This window comes from Rhinoderma darwinii (assembly GCF_050947455.1).
Source record: "Rhinoderma darwinii isolate aRhiDar2 chromosome 5 unlocalized genomic scaffold, aRhiDar2.hap1 SUPER_5_unloc_6, whole genome shotgun sequence".
Classification (NCBI taxonomy): Eukaryota; Metazoa; Chordata; class Amphibia; order Anura; family Rhinodermatidae; genus Rhinoderma; species Rhinoderma darwinii.
This window is the reverse complement of record NW_027461819.1, coordinates 64,287-85,918: the sequence shown is the minus strand read 5'-3', so window position 1 is coordinate 85,918 and position 21,632 is coordinate 64,287.

Genomic DNA, 21,632 nt, shown 5'->3' with positions numbered 1-21,632 from the left:
TAGGAGGAGCTCTCTGCAGACAGATAATATACAGACAACAGGATTGTGTAAATACACAAGCCAAAATATGAACTCCCAACTTTGTGGTAATAGTTAAAAAATAAAAAATTAACTTTATTGAGGTCACTGATACGAAGATATATTTAATTGATGTATTCACCACATACCAGACAGACAGTTGTGAGATTAAAAAGTGTCTATGGACTGCCAATAATTGACAATATTTTACAGGGTAACAGAGGATAAATATTTCGGAGAAACCCCTATTTATTCAAAATCTCTTCTGAAGAATTTGATAAATTACTAAATAACGAATGGAGGCATTCCTCCCGATAGTACCTTAAACTGATACACTAGGACCATAAACTGATACACTAGGACCATAAACTGATACACTAGGACCATAAACTGATACACTAGGACCATAAACGGATACTCTAGGATCATAAACTATTTAGTAATCCATCAGTTTATGGTCCTTGTAGCGGCAGTCACATGGATGAAACGTCAACCCAAGAGGCCGACCTCGGTGACGTCGGAGGGCCGGCCTCCTGGGATGCCACATGATCCCATTTGACCGCTGATACAGCCAACCACAGGCTGCAGCAGACTCCTGAGATGAAATGTGCTGCAGTTTTCCGCAGCGGACATTCCAGGCGAAAAACTGCACCAGAGTTTGGTGCGTTTTTTTTCCCCCAAAATTCCCTGCGGCGCACAGGGCCGATACGCTGCGTGCTATTATGCAGCGTATACGCCCCATGTGAACTCAGCCTTAAAGTGAACATCCACCTTTGAATACAATTTGGGGTTTTTATTTAATCTAAATATACAGAATTTGGGGCTGTTTATTTTTTAATAGATCTGCATAGTGGTTCATTTTTCCAATGCCAAGCACTAAATCCTCTGCATAGATGTAAATGATAACATTCTTTCTGCCTGTAGCCACCACTAGGGGGAGCTCAGGAACTTACTGGATACTGTTTACACATACAACTCAATAATAAGAACGTATTCAATGAGCTCCTAAGCTCCCTCTAGTGGTGAAGACAGGCAGACAGAATATTATGTAACTGTATGGGGGGAATTTATCAAGACTGCCGTTTCATATGCTAGTCTTAATATGATGGACAAAAATATACCTAAAATATTAAGAGGCGTAACTGTATTAAAACAGTTAATAAATTCATTGCTATGTCTAAGCAGAGGATTTGGAGCTCCATATGAGAAAAATGGAGCTCCGATTACTATATACATATCTTGAAATGAATGAGCACAGAATATTGGAGTTATCTTGACTACACGGATAATAAATAGAAACATTGACAGTGCCCATAGGGGTTATCATCCAGCTTTCCGCAGATCCTGTATGACGAATAACAGTTTATTGTTATGCAGAGTTATATCCCCTCTACTCCTTCTCATATAGTGCTCTGCCTGTGTAAGTGTCAGTCTTCATGTAGATCTGGCATTCTATTCATGGACCAGGAGGTGCAGGATGAACAGTGCTCTAGGTTCCTCCCAATAAAAGACGTGCTGCAGTATATAATAGTATAATAGACAGAAAAAACTAGATATAGATGGTGAGATGAACACTTTTGTTTTTTACATAAAACATGACACTAAGTAAAGCTATAGAGATAGGATTCTCATTTTAAAAGCAGTTATCAGTACTGGAGCCAATGCCGAAATATAGTCCCAGGATCATACGACGCAGTATAAGTAAAAATATAGCGACTTATAATATATCAGCGAGGTATTTTTTATTTAACAAATTCTGCAGATCCAGGATTAAAAAATGGGAACATGTGACACTGCGGCGGATTAGAAGGACTGGCGGGCAAAGTAATGCCAGAAAAATACTGAGGAGCAACAACAACGACGACAACAGTAATACTAATATAATAATATAACAGGAATAACGGAAATATTCCTGTAAATAAAATCCATTCGCACACACTGCCCCCTGCTGGTCACATTTACAATTACATATACAAGGCCAGCTATTTTGTTTTTTTGTTTTTGTTTTTTGTTTTGTTTTTTGTTATTCCTATTATTCTATTTTCGGCATATAAAGTTGTTATTCTTATTGATAACCCCTGTCCATATGCCCTATTAGAGCACATACACATTATTGGGGGGGTCACCTATTTGGCACTCTCTTCCATTAGACGGTGGAGAGTCGCTGAGATCAGCTCCCGCTCTGGTGGACTTTGTTTCTGTATTTCATGGTCACCTATTCATTTTACTGACTGCCATGTAATACTACATTTTGCCTGCAGCAGACACTATTTCTTTATATTTATTTCACATTTATTTATACATATTTTCTTGTATACAAAGCAAGCCGCAAAAGTGGTGGACAAGTGAGATCCACATATTCCCATTTATAAAGGTTCCCAAAATTATTATAAAGAATCAATTCTCGGTGCTCCTATTCTCCCGATGCTGCAGTGTGGGCGGACAGACACAGGTGAGTAACGTCACCAGCCTCCATTGCCACCAGTACCACATTTACGTCTCAGAAGCCAATTGGTTAAGAATATTTTTGCGCTTTTGACTCCGCCCATCAAGTAGGCCGCAAATTATCTATGGTCTAACTCCTCCATGGCTGCGTATAGGAGCTTACGCTGTCGTCATGGCTCCTCCAGGAGCAGAATCCCCCCAGAGCATTGTTCACACTATGGCTGGGGATTCTGCTCCTGGAGAAGCCCCTGACGTCACTGTCCATATATGGACAGTGACGTCAGGGGCTCCTTCAAGAGAGGAATCCCCGGCCAGATTGTTGGCAACGCTCTGGCTGGGAATTCCACTCCTAGAGCGAGCCCCGATGGTTCGATCTACAGGGAGGGGGGCTAATACCGTGATGTACTCCGCACAGATTACATATGCCCTGATGTACTCCGCACAGATTACATATGCCCTGATGTACTCCACAGAGATTACATATACCCTGATGTACTCCGCACAGATTACAGATACCCCCACATTATAAACTGAAATACCAGTAAAACCCCAAACAAAACTACTGCTAAGCAAAATCCGTGCTCCAAAAGCCAAATTGCGCTCCCTCTCTTCTGATCCCTACAGCGTGCCCAAACAGCAGTTGACATCCACATATATGTCATTACCACACCTGGGAGAACCAGCGTAACAAATTACGGGATTTGTGTCTCCATTTGGCACAAGCTGGGCACAACATATGGCATATCTGAGGAAAAATTTAAATTTGCAGTTTGCACCATCCACTGCGCATTAATTGGAAGAAGACATATGGGGTCAAAATGCTCACTACACCCCTTTGATAAATACCATGAGGGGTGTAATTGCCAAATCCGGGTTACTTCTTGGGGTTTTGTTTTACTATTTGACCTCAGAGCCCCTGCAATTGTGTGCTAATGCTGTGTAACTTGCAAAATTATTCCTCAAATGCGCATGGTACTCTTTCACTCCTGAGCCCTTTCATATGTCCAGGTAAAATATTAGGGACACATGTAGGGTGTTTCTAAAACTGGGAAACACAAGATTATGATTAGGGTAACTTCACACGGCTTATTTTCGGCCGTTTTTCAAGCCATAAACGGCCGAAAAACATCTGCCCATTGATTTCAATGAGAAATATGGCAAAGCAGAACGCCTCCAAACATCTGCCCATTGATTTCAATGGGAAATACAGAATTCTATTCCGATGGGCCATTTTTTTAAGCGGCCGTTTCGAAAACCGGCCAAGTTAAAAAACGACCCCGAAAAATAAGTGCATGACTGGCGCAGGGCAAATGTGGTGCCTATTTTCAAAAAGGGCTTTAGGTCTTCTGCGGGTAATTATAGACCAGTAAGCTTAACATCCATTGTGGGGAAAATGTTTGAGGGGCTATTGAGGGACTATATATAGAATTATGTGACAGTAAATAGTATTATTAGTGACAGTCAGCACGGTTTTACTAAGGACAGAAGCTGTCAAACCAACCTGATTTGTATTTATGAAGAGGTGAGCAGAAGCCTAGACAGAGGGGCCGCTGTGGATATAGTGTTTTTATGAAGAGGTGAGCAGAAGCCTAGACAGAGAGGCCGCTGCGCATATAGTGTTTTTGGACTTTGCAAAGGCATTTGACACTGTCCCTCATAGACGTCTAATGGGTAAATTAAGGACTATAGGTTTAGAAAGTAGAGTTTGTAATTGGATTGAGAATTGGCTCAAGGACCATCTCCAGAGAGTTGTGGTCAATGATTCCTACTCTGAATGGTCCCCGGTTATAAGTGTTGTCCCCAGGGTTCAGTGCTGGGACTACTATTATTCAACTTATTTATTAATGATATAGAGGATGGGATTAATAGCACTATTTCTATTTTTGCAGATGACACCAAGCTATGTAATATAGTTCACTCTATGGAAGATGCTCGTGAATTGCAAGCGGATTTAAACAAACTAAGTATTTGGGCGTCCAGTTGGCAAATGAAGTTTAATGTAGATAAATGTCAAGTTATGCATCTGGGTACCAACAACCTGCATGCATCATATGTCCTAGGGGGAGCTACACTGGGGGAGTCACTTGTTGAGAAGGATCTGGGTGTACTTGTAGATCATAAACTAAATAACAGTAAAATGTCAATCAGCTGCTTCAAAAGCCATCAATATATTGTCGTGTATTAAAAGAGGCATGTACTCGCGGGACAGGGATGTAATATTACCACTTTACAAAGCATTAGTGAGGCCTCATCTAGAATATGCAGTTCAGTTCTGGGCTCCAGTTCATAGAAAGGAGGAAAAAAAATACAAACAAGAGCAACAAAGCTAATAAGGGGCATGAAGAATCTAAGTTATGAGGAAAGATTAAAAGAACTAAACCTATTTAGCCTTGAAAAAAGACGATTAAGAGGGGACATGATTAACTTATATAAATATATTAATGGCACATACAAAAAATATGGTGAAATCCTGTTCCATGTAAAACCCCCTAAAAAAACAAGGGGGCGCTCCCTCCGTCTGGAGAAAAAAAGGTTCAACCTGCAGAGGCGACAAGCCTTCTTTACTGTGAGAACGGTGAATCTATGGAATAGTCACCGCAGGAGCCATCACAGCAGGGACAGTAGATGGCTGCAAAAAAGGCTTAGATAATTTCCTAGAACAAAAAAATATAAGCTCCTATGTGTAGAAATTATTTACTTCCGCTTTCCCATCCCTTGGTTGAACTTGATGGACATGCGTCTTTTTTCAACCGTACTAACTATGTAACTATGTAACTATGTTACGTCTTCAGCCGTTTTTGGAGCTGTTTTTCATTGACTCTATAGAAAAACAGCTTAAAAAACGGTCGTTAAAAAAAAAACTTTTTGCTTAAAAAACTGCTGAAAATCAGGAGCTGTTTTCCCTTGTAAACAGCTCCGCATTTTCAGACATTTTTTAGTAAGCGTGTGAACATACCCTTAGAGAGCTGTCAGCTTTTCCGCTGAAAAAACATTTGCTATTTGTTGCAGTTTTTACTTCTCCATTGAACTTATTGAGGTAAACTCGCAAAAAAAAGTGCAACGATTCCACAGCAGAAATTGATATACTGTGGATTAAAAATCTGCACGGCTAGTCAATTTTTGAACGTTTTCTCAGCAAACTTTTTCTGGAGCCGGTGGATGAGATTTGTTCAAATTTCATCCACTCTGCTGCTACTTTAATGCGCTGCAGATTTTTCGCAATGAAATCCATTGTGGAAAATCGGCAGCTAATCTGCCCAGTGTGCCCACACCTTTAAACTTCACCTTCACTTACTTTCATTCCTGTAAAACACCTAACGAGATAACAAACTTCCTAAATGCGGTTTTGAATACTTTAAAATTAGGTGATATTTGGGGTTTCTAATACACCGCGTTCCAAATTATTATGCAAATGTTATTTTTCGCTGATTTTCCTAAATAGTTCGTGCAAATGACAGTCAGTATAATCTTCAAGCCATCAACCGTTGGAGTATAATGCAAATTTTATTGAACAAATCTCCTAATGATAACAGGTTTTTTTTAGAAGTAAAAAACTCACAATGCACTGTTTCACATTATTATGCACAACAGAGATCAAAACATTTTAAAGGTTGTAAAAAGAACTAAAATGGTAATTTGTTGAATTTGCAGCATCAGGAGGTCATATTTACAGAAATCAAAAGCTCTTTCAATAAAAAAAAAACGTAACAGGCCAAGTTACATGTTAACATAGGAACCCCTTCTCTGAGATCACCTTCACAATTCTTGCATCCATTGAATTTGTGAGTATTTGGACAGTTTCTGCTTGAATATCTTTGCAGGATGTCAGAATAGCCTCCCAGAGCTTCTGTTTTGATGTGAACTGCCTCCCACCCTCTTAGATATTTTGCTTGAAGATGCTCCAAAGGTTCTCAATAGGGTTGAGGTCAGGGGAACATGTGGGCCACACCATGAGTTTCTCTCCTTTTATGCCCATAGCAGCCAATGACACAGAGGTATTCTTTGCAGCATGAGATGGTGCATTGTCATGCATGAAGATAATTTTGCTATGGAAGGCACGGTTCTTCTTTTTGCACGACGGAAGAAAGTGGTCAGTCATAAACTCTACATACTTTGCAGAGGTCATTTTCCTAAAGGGGCCTACCAGCTCTCTCCCCATGATTCCAGCCCAAAACATGACTCCGCCACCTCCTTGCTGACGTCGCAGCCTTGTTGGGACATGGTGGCCATTCACCAACCATCCACTACTCCATCCATCTGGACCATCCAGGGTTGCACGGCACTCATCAGTAAAATTAGTCTTCATGTATTTCTGAGCCCACTGCAACCGTTTCTGATTGTGTGCATTGTTTAGGGGTGGCCGAATAATAGCTTTATGCACACTTGCAAACCTCTGGAGGATCCTACACCTTGAGGTTCGCGGGACTCCAGAGGCACCAGCGGCTTCAAATACCTGTTTGCTGCTTTGCAATGGCATTTTAGCAGCTGCTCTCCTAATCCTATTAATTTGTCTGGCAGAAACCTTCCTCATTATGCCTTTATCTGAACTAACCCATCTGTGCTCTGAATCAGCCACAAATCTTTTCACAGTGCGATGATCACGTTTAAGTTTTCTTGAAATATCCAATGTTTTCATACCTTGTCCAAGGTATTGCACCCCAACATTTGTAAAACAATTTCTGCCGATTACGGAAATATGCCATATGTGGTAATAAACTGCTGTTTGGACCCACAGCAGGGCTTAGAAGGGAAGGAGCGCTATTTGTCTTTTGGAGCTCAAATTTAGCTGAAATGTTTTTTGGGTGCCATGTCGCATTTGCAAAGCCCCTGAGAGGCCAAAACAGTGGAAACCCCCCAAAAGTGGAAATTACACCACTTAAAGAATCTATCTAGGGATATAGTGGGCATTTAGACCCCACAAGTCTTTTGCAGGATTTATTAGAATTAGGCCGTGAAAATGAATATCGACATTTCTTCCACTAAAATGTTGCATTTTTTCAATTTCACAAAGGATAAAGGGGGTAAAAGCTGCCCAACATTTGTAAAGCAATTTCTCCCGAGTACGGCGATACCCCACGTGTGGTCATAAATGTTTTTTCATTAGAAAGTAATTAACCCTTTCTGGACTGATCCATTTTTTTCTTTTCCTTTTTAGTTTTTTCCTCCTGGCGTTCCAAGAGCCACAACTTTTTTATTTTTCAGTCAATAGAGCGGTATGAGGGCTTATTTATTGAGGGACGAGCGTTCGTTTTTATTGGTACCATTTTTTGGTACATACAACTTTTTGAGCACTTTTTATTACATTTTTAGGTAGAGCCAAGGTGACCAAAAAACAGTGATTTTGCAGTTTTAAATGCTTTATTTTTCACGTGAGATGCTCCATACATCACCCCCCACACTACGACATGCTATGTCGTGGTGCGCGCAGGGGTTAATGTGCAGCGGATGCTGCAGAGTGAAAATTAAAATTTTCCACTCATATGCCATTTTAGTGCACTACATGTTATGCCCAGTTTGAGCCACTGAAGACAAATACCTCATAAAATATTAACCGGGTTCTCCTGGGTATGGCGATGCCATATCTATGGACGTAAACTGGTGTTTAGGCACGCTGCAGGGCTCAGAAGGGAGGGAGCGGCATTTGGCTTTTGGGGCCAAAATGTAGCTTGGTAGTAGTTCTGTTTGGGGTTTTACTGGTGTTTCAGTTTATAATGTGGGGGCATATGTTATCTGTGCGGAGTACATCAGGGTACATGTTATCTGTGCGGGGTACATCAGGGTATAATAAGAGGGTATAATAATGCAGTAAATAAATAATAAACCACAGATGTATGGCCGGTGTCGCACTGATAAATGGCGCCCGATCTTATCTGCTTTTGGAACACTCTGCACATTTTGCATCGCCATATTCTGAGAGCCAGAACTGTTTTATTTTTTCTCCACCGGAGCTGTGTGAGGGTTTATTCTTTGCGGGACAATCTGTAGTTTTCACTGGTACCATTTTGGGGTACCAGAAATTTTTTTGATCACGTTTTATTCAATTTTTTGGCAAGCAAGGTGACCAAAAACCATCAATTCTGACAATGTTTTTTATTCTTTTTTTTTTTTATGGCGTTCACCCTGGGCTATAAATGACCATTATATTTTATACTGCGGGTTGGTACGATTACGGCGATACCATATGTATATAATTTTTTTTTTTTATGTTTTGCAGCGTTTGTGCAATAAAATCACTTATTTATAAAATAAATTATTTTTTGTGTCACCATATTCTGAGAGCGATAACTTTTTTTATTTTTCAGTCAAAAACGAGGTGTACACTTATATGCGATAATTGTTATCCACCTGTGGGGACTGGCTTCCCTAAATAATGCACTAATCTTTGCTGCACTTATGGTATTATTATTTTTATTTTCATTACATTCTTATTTAGTTTTTGCTTACTGATTAGGAGGTTACCTCCTACTGCTGTTATATGTCTTTGCATATTTTATGTGATATTGAAATGGTTATATTGCACTGCATGTGAATTTTGCAAAAGTATGAAACCATGTATATAAGCTATTATGTTGTGTATACTTTCAAAATAAAAAATCTTTGATAAAGAAAAAAAACAAAAACGAGGTGTAAGGGCTTGTTTTTTGCGGGACGGGTTGTAGTTTGTATTGGTACCATTTTGGCGTACATGCGACTTTTTGATCATTTTTTATTGTATATTTTGGGGAGGTTGGTAACCAAAAAATTGTGATTCGGGCACTGTTTTTCGTTTATTGGAATGGCCACGCCCTCAAGGCTTGAGGGCCATACAGCGCTTTCTGGGATTCTCCAACTTTTACAGACAGTTTATTCCAAATTTCTCCTCACTGACTTCTCCTATCTCTAACCTCACTAAGAAGGGCATGAACGCCAAGGTGTGGACTCCTGAGGCAGAGTCCGCATTCAATAGCCTGAAGAGTGCCGTTACGTCAGCTTCTATTCTCCATCATCCAGATGTTTCTCTACAGTTCTCGTTGGAGGTGGACGCATTCTTTGTCGGTGCTGGTGCACTCCTGTTCCAGAGAGGTTCCAAGGGCAAGTCAATGGTATGTGGATATTTCTTTAAGCTCTTGTCTTCCGCAGAACGCAACTACTCGATTGGGAATCGGGAGTTACTGGCCATCAAATTGGGTCTGGAAGAGTGGAGACTTCTACTAGAGTGCGCAGCTCATCCCATCCTGATTTTTACGGACCACAAGAAACTCACCTATCATCAGACGGCCCAACGGCTGAACCCTTGTCAGGCCAGGTGGTCACTGTTCTTTACCAGGTTCCAGTTTGAGCTCCATTATCGCCCGGCCGACAAGAATGTGAGGACCGATACCTTGTCCAGGTCTTTCGAGACAGAGGACACCATGGAAATTGTACAGAACATTATTGATCCGTCTTGCATTGTCTCTGTCAATCCCCTGCAAGTTGGGGACATTCCTCCAGGGAGGACTTTTGTGCACCTGGCTGACAGAGGGAGAATCCTCCGCTGGGGACACTCCTCTAGACTGGCAGGTCACGGGGGGACCCATAAGACCCGGGATCTAATTGCCCGTCATTTCTGGTGGCCCACGGTGCCCAAGGACATGATGGACTTTGTTTCTTCTTGCTCAGTGTGTGCAGCTAACAAGGTCGATCACTCCAGACCTGCTGGCCTGCTCCAGCCATTGCCTGTGCCCGATGCTCCCTGGCAGCATATAGCTATGGACTTTATCACTGACCTGCCTCACTCTGCTGGATGCAGTACTGTCTGGGTGGTGGTGGATCGATTTTCGAATATGGCCCACTTCGTTCCTCTGACCGGTCTTCCTTCTGCTCCTCAACTGGCCAAGCTTTTCATCCAACACATCTTCCGCCTGCACGGTTTGCCGCAGCATATTGTGTCTGATCGGGGGGTTCAGTTCACCTCGAACTTCTGGAGAGCCCTCTGCGGACTCCTAGGTGTAAAGTTAGACTTTTCCTCGGCCTACCATCCTCAGTCCAATGGTCAGGTCGAGAGGATTAATCAGATCTTGGAGAACTACTTACGCCACTTCATCTCCAAGCACCATGATGACTGGGTGCAGTTGCTCCCGTGGGCTGAATTCTCCTACAGTAATCACACCAGCGAGTCCACAAGGAATACACCGTTCTTTATCGTCTATAGCCAATACCCACGAATTCCTCTCCCGGTGCCTGATACGTCCGAGGTACAAGCTGCTGATACTGCTTTTAGGGACTTGGCAGCAGACTCGATCCTCCATCCTGCTGGCGGTCGACCGCATGAAACAAGGAGAAGGAGAAGAGAACCTCCTCAGTTTCTTCCTGGCACGAAGGTCTGTCTGTCCTCCAGCAATATTCGACTGAGGGTGCCATCATACAAATTTGCTCCCAGGTTCCTCGGACCTTTCAAGATCCTGCAGCAGATCAACCTGTGGTTCTTCAATAATCACAGAGGCAGCAGTTTAAATGGGTTTTATTTAAACAAGTGGCAAACAACACGAGCGGTCTTAAACCGGGATTGGGCTCTCCACCTTGCAGGAGTTCTAAATAAGTCAGGCTGCGCCAAAGTGACTGCAGGCTCCGGAGCCTGTTCCCACCGTGCCATTACGGGTCGCTGAGGGGCTACCCTCTACCCACAGCCTGCCCTGCTACTCCTAGTGTGCACCAGTCACTTTGGAAGAATGCTCTGCACCTCCGTGGGTCACGGTGGCTGCTACACCACTACCTTCACGGATCCCGACTCCCTCAGCTGCGTTCGTGCAACGTGCACGTCGTGTACTGTTCACACAACACTCAGAGAACAGTACCAGGCCACAGAGTGACACGCTCACACAGTTCTAAGTCCAAGTCTTTGAATCGGGTACCGTCTCTTTAAGGACCGCTCAAAATAATTGCAGTTGCTTTACATTAATTCACCCATTGACAGGTCTCTTCACAATAATGCAGGAGTACAAGCAACAGACCTCTCCCCACTTATCTCTTCTGGGGCATGCGCCAACATAGATGCCACTTTCTAATTCCTCCTAGGCGTCTCCAACTACTCACAGGGTAACCTCTTTGTTCCCCCACATTCCCTCTCTTGTTGGGAGGACCTCCATCCTGCAGCTTCTTGCCAGGCTCAGGCACTGGGAGGCCATACTCTCTTCCTACCAAGCTGCAGCAGTCCTCTCTGACTTCCCTGTGTGTTAAACACACACACTCCTCCCTGTTTCCTGCCAGGCAGCTCTATCTCTATGTCACTCATACTGCAGTGACCCCTAGTGGCTGCACATAACATGGCAGGCATGCAACAGATAACACATAGGTGTAAACATCACCTGACACAGGGGGGAACACAGAGCGCAGGTAGCAACAAACATGGAGGCTGCACTGGGCAGAGAGTTCAATTCAAAGGTGCAGCATCACCCACTTACAAACCCTTACGCCTACAAGCTTCGGCTGCCTCCTACCCTTAGGATCCCCAACTCCTTCCATTTCTCGCTCCTGAAACCGGTGGTTCTGAACCGCTTTACCAAGACTCCTAGCCCTGCGGTTGCCTCCAGCGGCCCTTCAGACACCTTCGAGGTTAAGGAGATCTTGGACACCAAGAGAGTGAGAGGAAAGACTTTTTATTTGGTGGATTGGAGGGGGTTTGGGACTGAAGAGAGGTCCTGGGAGCCAGAGGAGAACCTCAATGCCCCTACACTTCTGAAGTTTCTCTCTCGCTCTGGCCCCAAGAAGAGGGGGCGTAAGTGGGGGGATACTGTCAGGTCAATGGCTGCGGGCCGTCAGGTTCACTCACCTCCTGACAGCCGCAGCCATGGGTTGGCGTCTCCTGAGGAGCAGACTGGGGCTAGCGCTCACTTCCACTCACCTCGGCCGGGTCTCGTGCCTGAGCATTGTTTGTCGTATCCTAGTTTGTCTAAGCAAATGGTCTCCCAGTGTTTTCCAGTTCCCAGTGTATGCTGTATTCTGTATCCTGGTCAAGTGCAACTGTATTCCTCGGCTGTCCTGCTACTCCACGCCTGACGTCTACCCGCTGCCTAGTCACAGCCGAGCCTGCCTTGCTACTGTCCGAGCTGCCACAGGTACCCTAAACGAACTATAGACATTGACCTGCGCCCTGTTGGCCAGCTGCCATACCGCAAAAGCGGTACGGCCCAGTGGGTCCACGAACCCTACGTGACAGCACGGCACCGATCCACCGGTCAATAAAAAACAGACAGACTACTGTGAGTAGAGAAATTTGTGACAATTAGAGTAAAAAAAAAAAAAGTGCAGGAGACACCAGCGTTTCTAAAATAATAAAATTATTGACATTTGTTTTATGATTTTAGAAACATTAGTTTTTTCAGGCACTGGCTTCGTAAATATTAAAAAAGGCCGGAGTGGATCATGCCCCATATGGAGTTTCTCACAAACAGGTTTCCCTAATCCACAGGATAGGGGTACATATGTGATCGCTGGGGGTCTGACCACTGGGACCCCCAGCGATGAGAACGGGGAATCAAAAGTCCCTCGAAGTGCTCCATAAGAATGGAGCGCTAGTGTGCATGCTCAACCATTAATGGAGTGCTGGCTGAGCATTAGCACCAGCTCTTCATTCTTATGCAGCACTTCGGGGGACTTTTGGTCCCCCGTTTTCCTCATCGCTAGGGGCCCCAGTGGCTGGACTCCCAGCGATCGCACATTTAACCCCTTATCCTTTGGATTAGGGCTACATGTGTTTGTGGGAAAACCCCTTTAATTTGTAATATATGATGTTTAAGATCCTTAATTGGTCACGTGCCGCTGCAGCCAATCGCTGGCCTCAGCGGTGATGCTGCCATGAACGGCACGTAACCTCTGAGGCTAGCGATTCACTGCAGCTATGGGGTATTATACTGTATGGGGCAGCTATGGAGCACTATACTGTATGGGGGCATCTGTGTGGGAATTATACTGTACTGGTGCAAATATGTGGACATTATATTTTTTGGGGCAGCTATGGGGCATTATACTGTATGGGAGGTACTATGGGGCATTAGTGTGTCCCACACAGTATATCGGGGTATTATACTGTGTCGGGGCAGCAATGGGGGCATTATACTGTGTGGAAGGAACTATGGGGTATTATACAGTGTGGAGGGTCAGCTATAGAAGCATTATACTGTGTAGGGGGTTCTATGGGAGCACTGTACTGTGTGGGCTGAATGGGCGGGGTTAGAGGCGTGGCCTAACAGGGAAAACTTGCTATGCGCGCCGCTTCCATTGTCCCTCTTTACGAAACTGAAAAGTTGGGAGGTATGCCTCTCCATGTAAAATGGACAGGCATCTGCTAGGCCATGCATCTGGCATGGCCTAGCAGGCATTAACTGGGGCAGGAGAAATATATGGAAATGTCAGCTCACCCTCCTAGGTGCACGAAGAAGACAGCGATCTCCACGCTGTAGAAACAGCAATCCAGAAGGAAAAGGTTCAGCACTCCTTGTGGAATATGAAAAAATCTTCTTTATTGGTTAAAATAGATAGCCAGCGGAAGACTGAACAGCAAACAGTGGACAAGAAACATAAAACATACGTTCCCTCTGACGCGTTTCTAGCTCTCAAGAGCCATTACTCATAGACTGGGGCAGACCTGGGTGCCTTTGTTAGGCTACCGGCTGCCATAGATGGCACTGACACCCTGCGATCTTAACGTCGGGTGCTGGTGGGGTGAGAGAGGGAGCTCACGCCCTCTCTCCAAAACCACTCAGATGCGGTGCTCGCTAATGAGCGTCGCATCTGAAGGGTTAAATGAGTGAGATCGATACGGATATCGATCTCGCCCGATCGAGCAGGGATGCCCCCAGCCCTCAGCTACCTCTGGTAGCTGAGAGCAGGGAGATTTAACGGCTCCCTGCACTATTTATTTATTCCGATACAACGCGGTAAAAAGGCTGCTGCATCGGAATAAAGCCCGTTAGTGGCCGCCATAAAAAACACTATGGGCGGTCACGAACGGTTAAACTGCTTTTTACTTTATGTACATTTGATTGGCTGGTGTTAATGCCATTCATGATGTCATTATGAGTTTCTTGCCGTTTTTCTGTTTGGTGCCTCATGTATATGGTCTGATGAAGACGCCAGTTCGGTGTCGAACGCGTCACCCTATTAAACGGAATTATGCATTACCTACTGGAGGACATCCTTAATTTGTGATGAAGTAGCGCTTTTTGGCTTACACTTTTTTCTGGATTTAATTTAAACAATGATGCCAACATAAAGTAGACATATGGGAAATATTAATCAGTAACTATTTTATATGGTATTATTTGTCTTACAAGCAGAGAAATTACAATTTGGAAAAATGCTATTGTTTCAAAAAATGTAATATATTTTGGTGTTTTTTACAACCTAAATTTAAAATAAAATATGTATTATTTAGAATTTGTTGCTGCTATTATTTTTTAGAAACACAAACTTTTGTGGAAATGTTTTTTTTTTTGTCCTATTAGGGGACTTTAACGTTTCATCTTTTTTGTTTTTTACCTATAATGTCCTGCTATACCTCTGTATATCTCTGTGGACCAGTACATTGTGAAGAATATTACTAAAAAGGGATTTAGGTAAAGAAACTCCTCTCATGGATAACAGTGCAGCCTGTGGTCACTGGTAGGGTTTCTACCCTAAGTTTAGGGGCTCTGTATTTTGGGGTCTGGTCTGGGATCTGTATAAGTTTAGGGGCTCTGTATTTTGGGGTCTGGTCTGGGATCTGTATAAGTTTAGGGGCTCTGTATTTTGGGGTCTGGTCTGGGGTCTGTATAAGTTTAGGGGCTCTGTATTTTGGGGTCTGGTCTGGGGTCTGTATAAGTTTAGGGGCTCTGTATTTAGGGGTCTGGTCTGGGGTCTGAATAAGTTTAGGGGCTCTATATTTATGGGTCTGGTCTGTGGTCTGTATAAGTTTAGGGGCTCTGTATTTATGGGTCTGGTCTGGGGTCTGTATAAGTTTAGGGTGCTCGGTATTTGTTAAGAATGTCTGTATTTATTTAGGGGGTCTGTATTTGTTTATGGGTATGTATTCATTTTGGGGTGTAATGAAGCTACAAATGCTGTAGTTTGGGGCGTGTCCTATATAAATGGGTGGAGCATAAGGAGAACATTTTACGTGGCACAGTGCGCGCTACTTCCTCTGGAGCTTTTCAGAATCTCCCGGATATCCCTTCAAAAAGTTGGCAAGTATGATATATAGGCATCCTCCAAGCTCGGTGAAAGTGCCGTGTCCTGTGTAGGAGAAGGACAAGAACTGGGCCCTTCCACCTTAATTGGGCACTAGCATGCTAACGCCGGCCCTGCACACCTTGTGGTATGAAATGGATATTCAGGGTTCAAACAGATGCTGGCCTAAGGCCTCATTCACACGACAGGATCCGAGTGTCGGCCAATAAAATCGGCCGTTTTGGGCCGTTTTTCCCGTCCGGTTTGCATCAGTTTTGCATCCGGACCGATTCCGTTCTGGGCCGTGTTGCCGTTTTTAACGGCCGATTTTGACCAGTGCACTCTGCACTGTGAGGAGGAGGAGGAGAGAGCGCGAGAGACGGAATACATGGCCATCACTCGGGACAAATTCAGGTGATGGCCGTGTTTTACCCGGCCCCATAGACTTTTATGGGAGCCGGGCGGCCGGGTAAACGGCTGAAAATAGGGCATGTCCCATTTTTTGACGGCCAGGTTTCCCAGGCCGTCAAAAAATCGGTCGTGTGAATAGCCCCATTAGGGGTCTATTGTTCCTAATGCAGCCGGGTGATGGCCGATTTATGAACGGCCGTCACCCGGCCGGGAAACCCTGTCGTGTGAATAGGGGCTAAAAGTCAGTAGTCATGGCAGAGTGCCAAGGACCATGATGTTGGGTTTAGGTCTGTCCATGGTCCTCAGTGTGGTAATGGAAGGTAGAATGGCCCGAGGGCAGAACAAAAACTTCATATAAAATGTTAAATAAATAAAAACATTTTCGGTTTATATTTTCCTCTTGTACCTGGGGGGCCAATGTCATTATTTTTTTTCTTTTGGTGGTGCAACTATGCCAGGCATAGGCGGGAGCAAGCAAATAAAGCACCGTCTCCTAGACAAATAAAGCTGCCCTTTCCATCCTCAAAATGACTTGAAATTAAAGGTGTAATAGATATAGGAGGTTTAAAATACCACAAGAACTTTTTATTTTTTAAATGCCCTTTGAATTTTGCAAAAATAATTACTGATAGAACCAAAACCGGATAGAAAAAACAAGAACCTCTTTCGAAACCAAATCTGGACCATGAATTAGAACCAAAACACGGGAGTGTCTGCATATCTTATGTGGGAGGTCACAGACTAAGGCCTCATTTACACGAACGTATTATACGCGCGTGCGACGCGCGTGCTTTGCACGCATGTCGTACGCACCTATATTAGTCAATGGGGCAGTTTAGACGATGCGTGAATTGCGCTCAGCGCGTGTGCGCAGAAAAAAACTCACGACATGTTCTATAAGGCCTCATTTACACGAGCGTGTGCGTTTTGCGCGCGTTTGTATGGCGTATGTACTGCGTATACGCAGCCTTGTTGCGTTTTAAACGCGCGCACGACTAGCGTTTGCATCGCGCGTAAAAAACGCAGAGGGGATTAGTGGGACGCCCGCCTACAAATAGGCCAGCTGGCCCAACCCCTGCTTGCTGGTAGAAATCTGTTTGCAAGCTTATTTCCGCCTCTGCAGAAACCACAGTGTTTGTTTTTCCCTTCAAATTGGAATCGCTTTGACACCCAACTATTATGGCTTCGCCAGCACTGGCGCGTGTGCTTCTTCTCTGGATGATCTCACGTCGGTTTGGCCAGCGCCGACACATGCTGCAGCACCACACGCCTGGAAGAAGTCGCATTTGGGTTCATCCACTTGTGGCCCAACGTACAATAAAAGGGCATTTCCATACCCTGTTTGAGGACTTACGCCGGCATCCCGACAAATTTCGATCCTTCTGCCGCATGTCTGTGGCCACATTTGACCTTCTGCTTGAGCAAACTCGCTCTGGTCTCACCTTCCAGAATACGAACATGAGACGCTGCATTTCGCCCGAGGAACGTCTGCTTGTGACCTTGAGGTATGTATGAAGCTGCTATAACTTAGTCCATGCCGCTGTCTGCTTCACCAGCCCCCCACTAACATGTGTTCTTCCTTTCTTTTTCTTTCTCTTTATTTTCTAGATTTCTGGCCACAGGCAATAGTTATCATTCGTTGCATTTTGAATTTCTTTTGGGAGTGACCACCATTTCGTTCATTGTCACATCCACCTGTGTCGTGTTGTGGCAGAGTTTAAAGAGCACGGTCATGCCTCAGCCCACGACAGAACAGTGGCTAAGTATATCAGAGGGATTTCTTAGAGCTACTGAATTTCCAAATTGCATTGGTGCCCTTGACGGCAAACACATTCGTGTGAGAAAGCCCCCACGCAGTGGCTCGCAATACTATAACTACAAGCAGTATTTTTCTATGGTATTGTTAGCCTTGGCGGACACTAATTATTGTTTCACTATTGTTGACATTGGCTCGTATGGAAGCTCGGCAGATGCACGCATATTCCGTACATCAAGAATGGGGAAGCGACTCGTGAATAGGCGACTGGGGTTGCCGGAACCCTCCATCCTCCCAGGCTCCAGCGGGCCCCCAATCCCGTATGTAATCGTGGCAGATGAGGGGTTTGCACTCACAAGGCAAGTCATGCGTCCCTTTGCAAGAAGGGGCTTGGATGACCGTAGGCGCATGTTCAATCTCCGCCTGGGCAGAGCTCGGCGATGTGTCGAATGTGCCTTTGGCATTATGTCGAACAGGTGGCGTGTCTTTCTGTCAACAATGCAATTGTCCATGCATAATGTCACACGTGTTATCCAAGCGGGTGTAGTTCTGCATAACTTCTGCCGCATTAATGATGCAAACTTTGATGCTGACTATATCATAACACATGCAGACACCACTGACAATGTCCCGGTGATTCCTCTCGGGCGATCTGTCTCCTCCGGCCTTCGAGTTCGTGATACTTTGGCGGCATATTTTGAGTGCCCATCTGGACCAGCACCGTGGGGGGCTGATGACCTGTGAAGGGGTGAATGTGATTTTGACGCTTCACTACCCACCTGAGATGTGGGCATTTTTTGTTTTGTTTCTTTTGTGGGTTGGGGTTGGGGTAGGGACTCGCAAAACATGAGGACCCTTGACGCGGGTTGCGAGCTTATATCTCTCGGGGTTTGAGCAGGACTTTACACAGTTGCCGACTTACTTTGCCCATATATCCTGTTGTGCGGACTCCAGTTAGGGAAGTCCAATTGCAAGTGTACTTATTTTGCTTCAGGGCCCATGGCAGGACCTAAACTTTGCAATCCCTTTCAAGCCATGTCAAACCACGAGAGATTAACTAAAACCTCATATCACATGTCCATGCATTGGTCCAAAAGGCCAGAAGTGTGTGAGAGTGTAGGCTAAGGAAATGTGTGGCAAACCTTCTGTTGTGTGGTCTAAATGAATAATAAAACGAAATCAAACCATTAACCTTATTTTTTTTTATTTATGGATTCGGACCAATCCCAAATTTTGGGGACAAAAACTTAGACACCAACATGGTGTAACGAAATACAAAATAAAAACATGATCCCACAACATACGTGGCCAGGCCTGCACCACACACAACAGTGCCGTCCAAATATATTGGCACCAACACACTCAGAGGTGTTGGTATAGTTGGGCTGGGGAGGCATATGCCTGCATTTCAGCACCACTATGCTGGACCTGGAGCTGGGTAGGTTGTTCCTGGCCAGCATAGTGGTGCTGATGTGGTGGGTGGAATGAGGGCCCTGCGAAGTGGGGAGCCATAGGGCGCATGTATGGATGCGGACGGGCCATCTGGGGAACAGGGTGAAATTGGCCAGGCACCTGGGCCGTGGGTGGCGGCATGTAAGTATTTCGCCACTGCTCTATTGCCGTGAAACACGTATGGGGATTGTGTGGCGGTCTGCAAGCGTCGATCAATGTGACGATCGACGCCTGCAGACGGCCCATAAGGTCCATCGGCACCAGGCGTAGGAGGGGGACAATGCTGCGGCCGAAGGCATCATTGCCATCCTCCTCTGCGGCTCGCCTCAGATAGTCCAGTACCCGCGTATCCACCTGGGCAGATGTGGAGGGCTGTGGGGCACGAACACGCCGACTGCGGGCTCGCACGGGCCGCTCCTGGGCTGGAGAGCCAACCGGCCGTTCTGACTGGCCTGGTGCGGGCTCCTGGGGTGTCGGCTCGGGGCTGGGTGGCAGGATATTGGGAGCAGGGGGTTTGGCCACAGACTCCCCCACGTCAGTCTCCTCTGCTGTGTCCTCCAAATTGTCGGTGGTTCTACAAGGAGCAAAAAAAATATGAGTACAAAATCTAACAATGCCCACAACAACACGTTGGCAGACAGGACCTGGCCAAACACACATTACACTCATGCAACGACATAAATGCTTACGTGCGCATATCCATGATGTCCTTCAGGAACATCAGCTGCTTAGTATAAATGTAGGGCCGTTTGCGAGATGCCCCATCTCCGCTGCGTCCCTTGTCACCCATCTCTCGCCTGAATTGATCACGGCAGCTCCGCCACCGTGTCTTGATATCTTGGACTGGTGTATGTAACAAAAACATAACACGCCATAAGAACTATCACCTCTCACTACAAAATGAAGGGCCCTGCAATGGCAATGCGGTGGGACGAGGGGAAGCACCTGCTCCACCAAAGTTTCTCGTGCTCATGTGCGCAATACACATACAGGGCCCAGGTTTTCGATAGGCATGACAGGCATTGACAGAAAATGCCAGGTACTCACCCAACCGAGTGCGGTCACGGGTTCGGCCTGTCTCCCACTCTTGCCCAAAGAGGTTTTTGGCCACCAACTCCCATGCGTCCTCCTTCACCGTCCTGTTGTGATACTCCTCACATCTGTTATCCCATATCGCTGGATGCTCCTGGACAAAAAGTATGAGGCGCTCCACATCCATCCCGCGCGGCATGGCTGTAGTATATGGCTGTGAAACACTCCAAACTATCCGCAGACAACTCTCCTGGCACTGGCTAGACTTGCCCCCTCGCACTTGAAAGGCAGGCACTTCCTGGTTTGGAGTAGCTTTGTGTAGCTTTATAGACTAATTAGAATGGACATAACAGCTCTTGCGTGTTTTTCGCGCATGCAACGCAGGACCGTCCGCGTGGCATGCGTTGTTTTCACGCACCCATTGAAGTCAATGGGTGCGTGTTGCGTGAAAAACGCAAGAATATAGAACATGTCGTGAGTTTTACGCAACGCACTCACGCAGCGCAAAATACACGCATCGTCTAAACAGCCCCATAGACTATTATAGGTGCGTACGACACGCGTGAAAAGCACGCGCGTCGCACGCGCGTATAATACGCTCGTGTAAATGAGGCCTAATCGTGCGTTTTTCGCGCACTCACGCACCCATTGAAGTCAATGGGTGCGTGAAAACCACGCATGCCGCACGGAAGCACTTCCGTGCGAACTGCGTGATTCGCGCAAGAGCTGTCAAACTCCTGAATGTAAACAGAAAAGCACCACGTGCTTTTCTGTTTACAAACATCCAAACGGAGTGTCAAATTCGAGATGAGCGCACCGAACTTCACCGGGTTCGGCCAAACTCGTTTTGACCGAAACCGGTAAAAAATGTTCGGGTACGCGACGTCAGGAGACAGTCACTGTCCACGGTGCTGAAAGCGTTAAACTGGTTCAGCACCATGGACAGTGACTTCCGCTCCGAAAATCCATGAACCTGTAAAAAAAAAAAAGACGTTCTGACTTACCGATAACTCCGGTCCGACCTCCCGGGATGACAGTTCAGTCAAAGTGACAGCTGCAGCCAATCACAGGCCAAGCACAGGCTGCAGCCAATCACAGGCTGCAGCGGTCTCATGGACTGCGGCGTCATCCTGGGAGGTGGGGCCGGATGACAAGAGAGGGACGCGTCACCAAGGCAACGGCCGGGAGCCCGGACTGGGGGAAGCAGGAAGTTCTTGGTAAGTATGAAAGTCTTTTTTTATTCACAGGTTGGTGTATATTGTGTTCGGCATTCACTGTCGAGGGTGCTGAAATAGTTACTGCCGATCAGTTAACTCTTTCAGCACCTTGGACAGTGACGGGCGTCGACTAGCCTCAT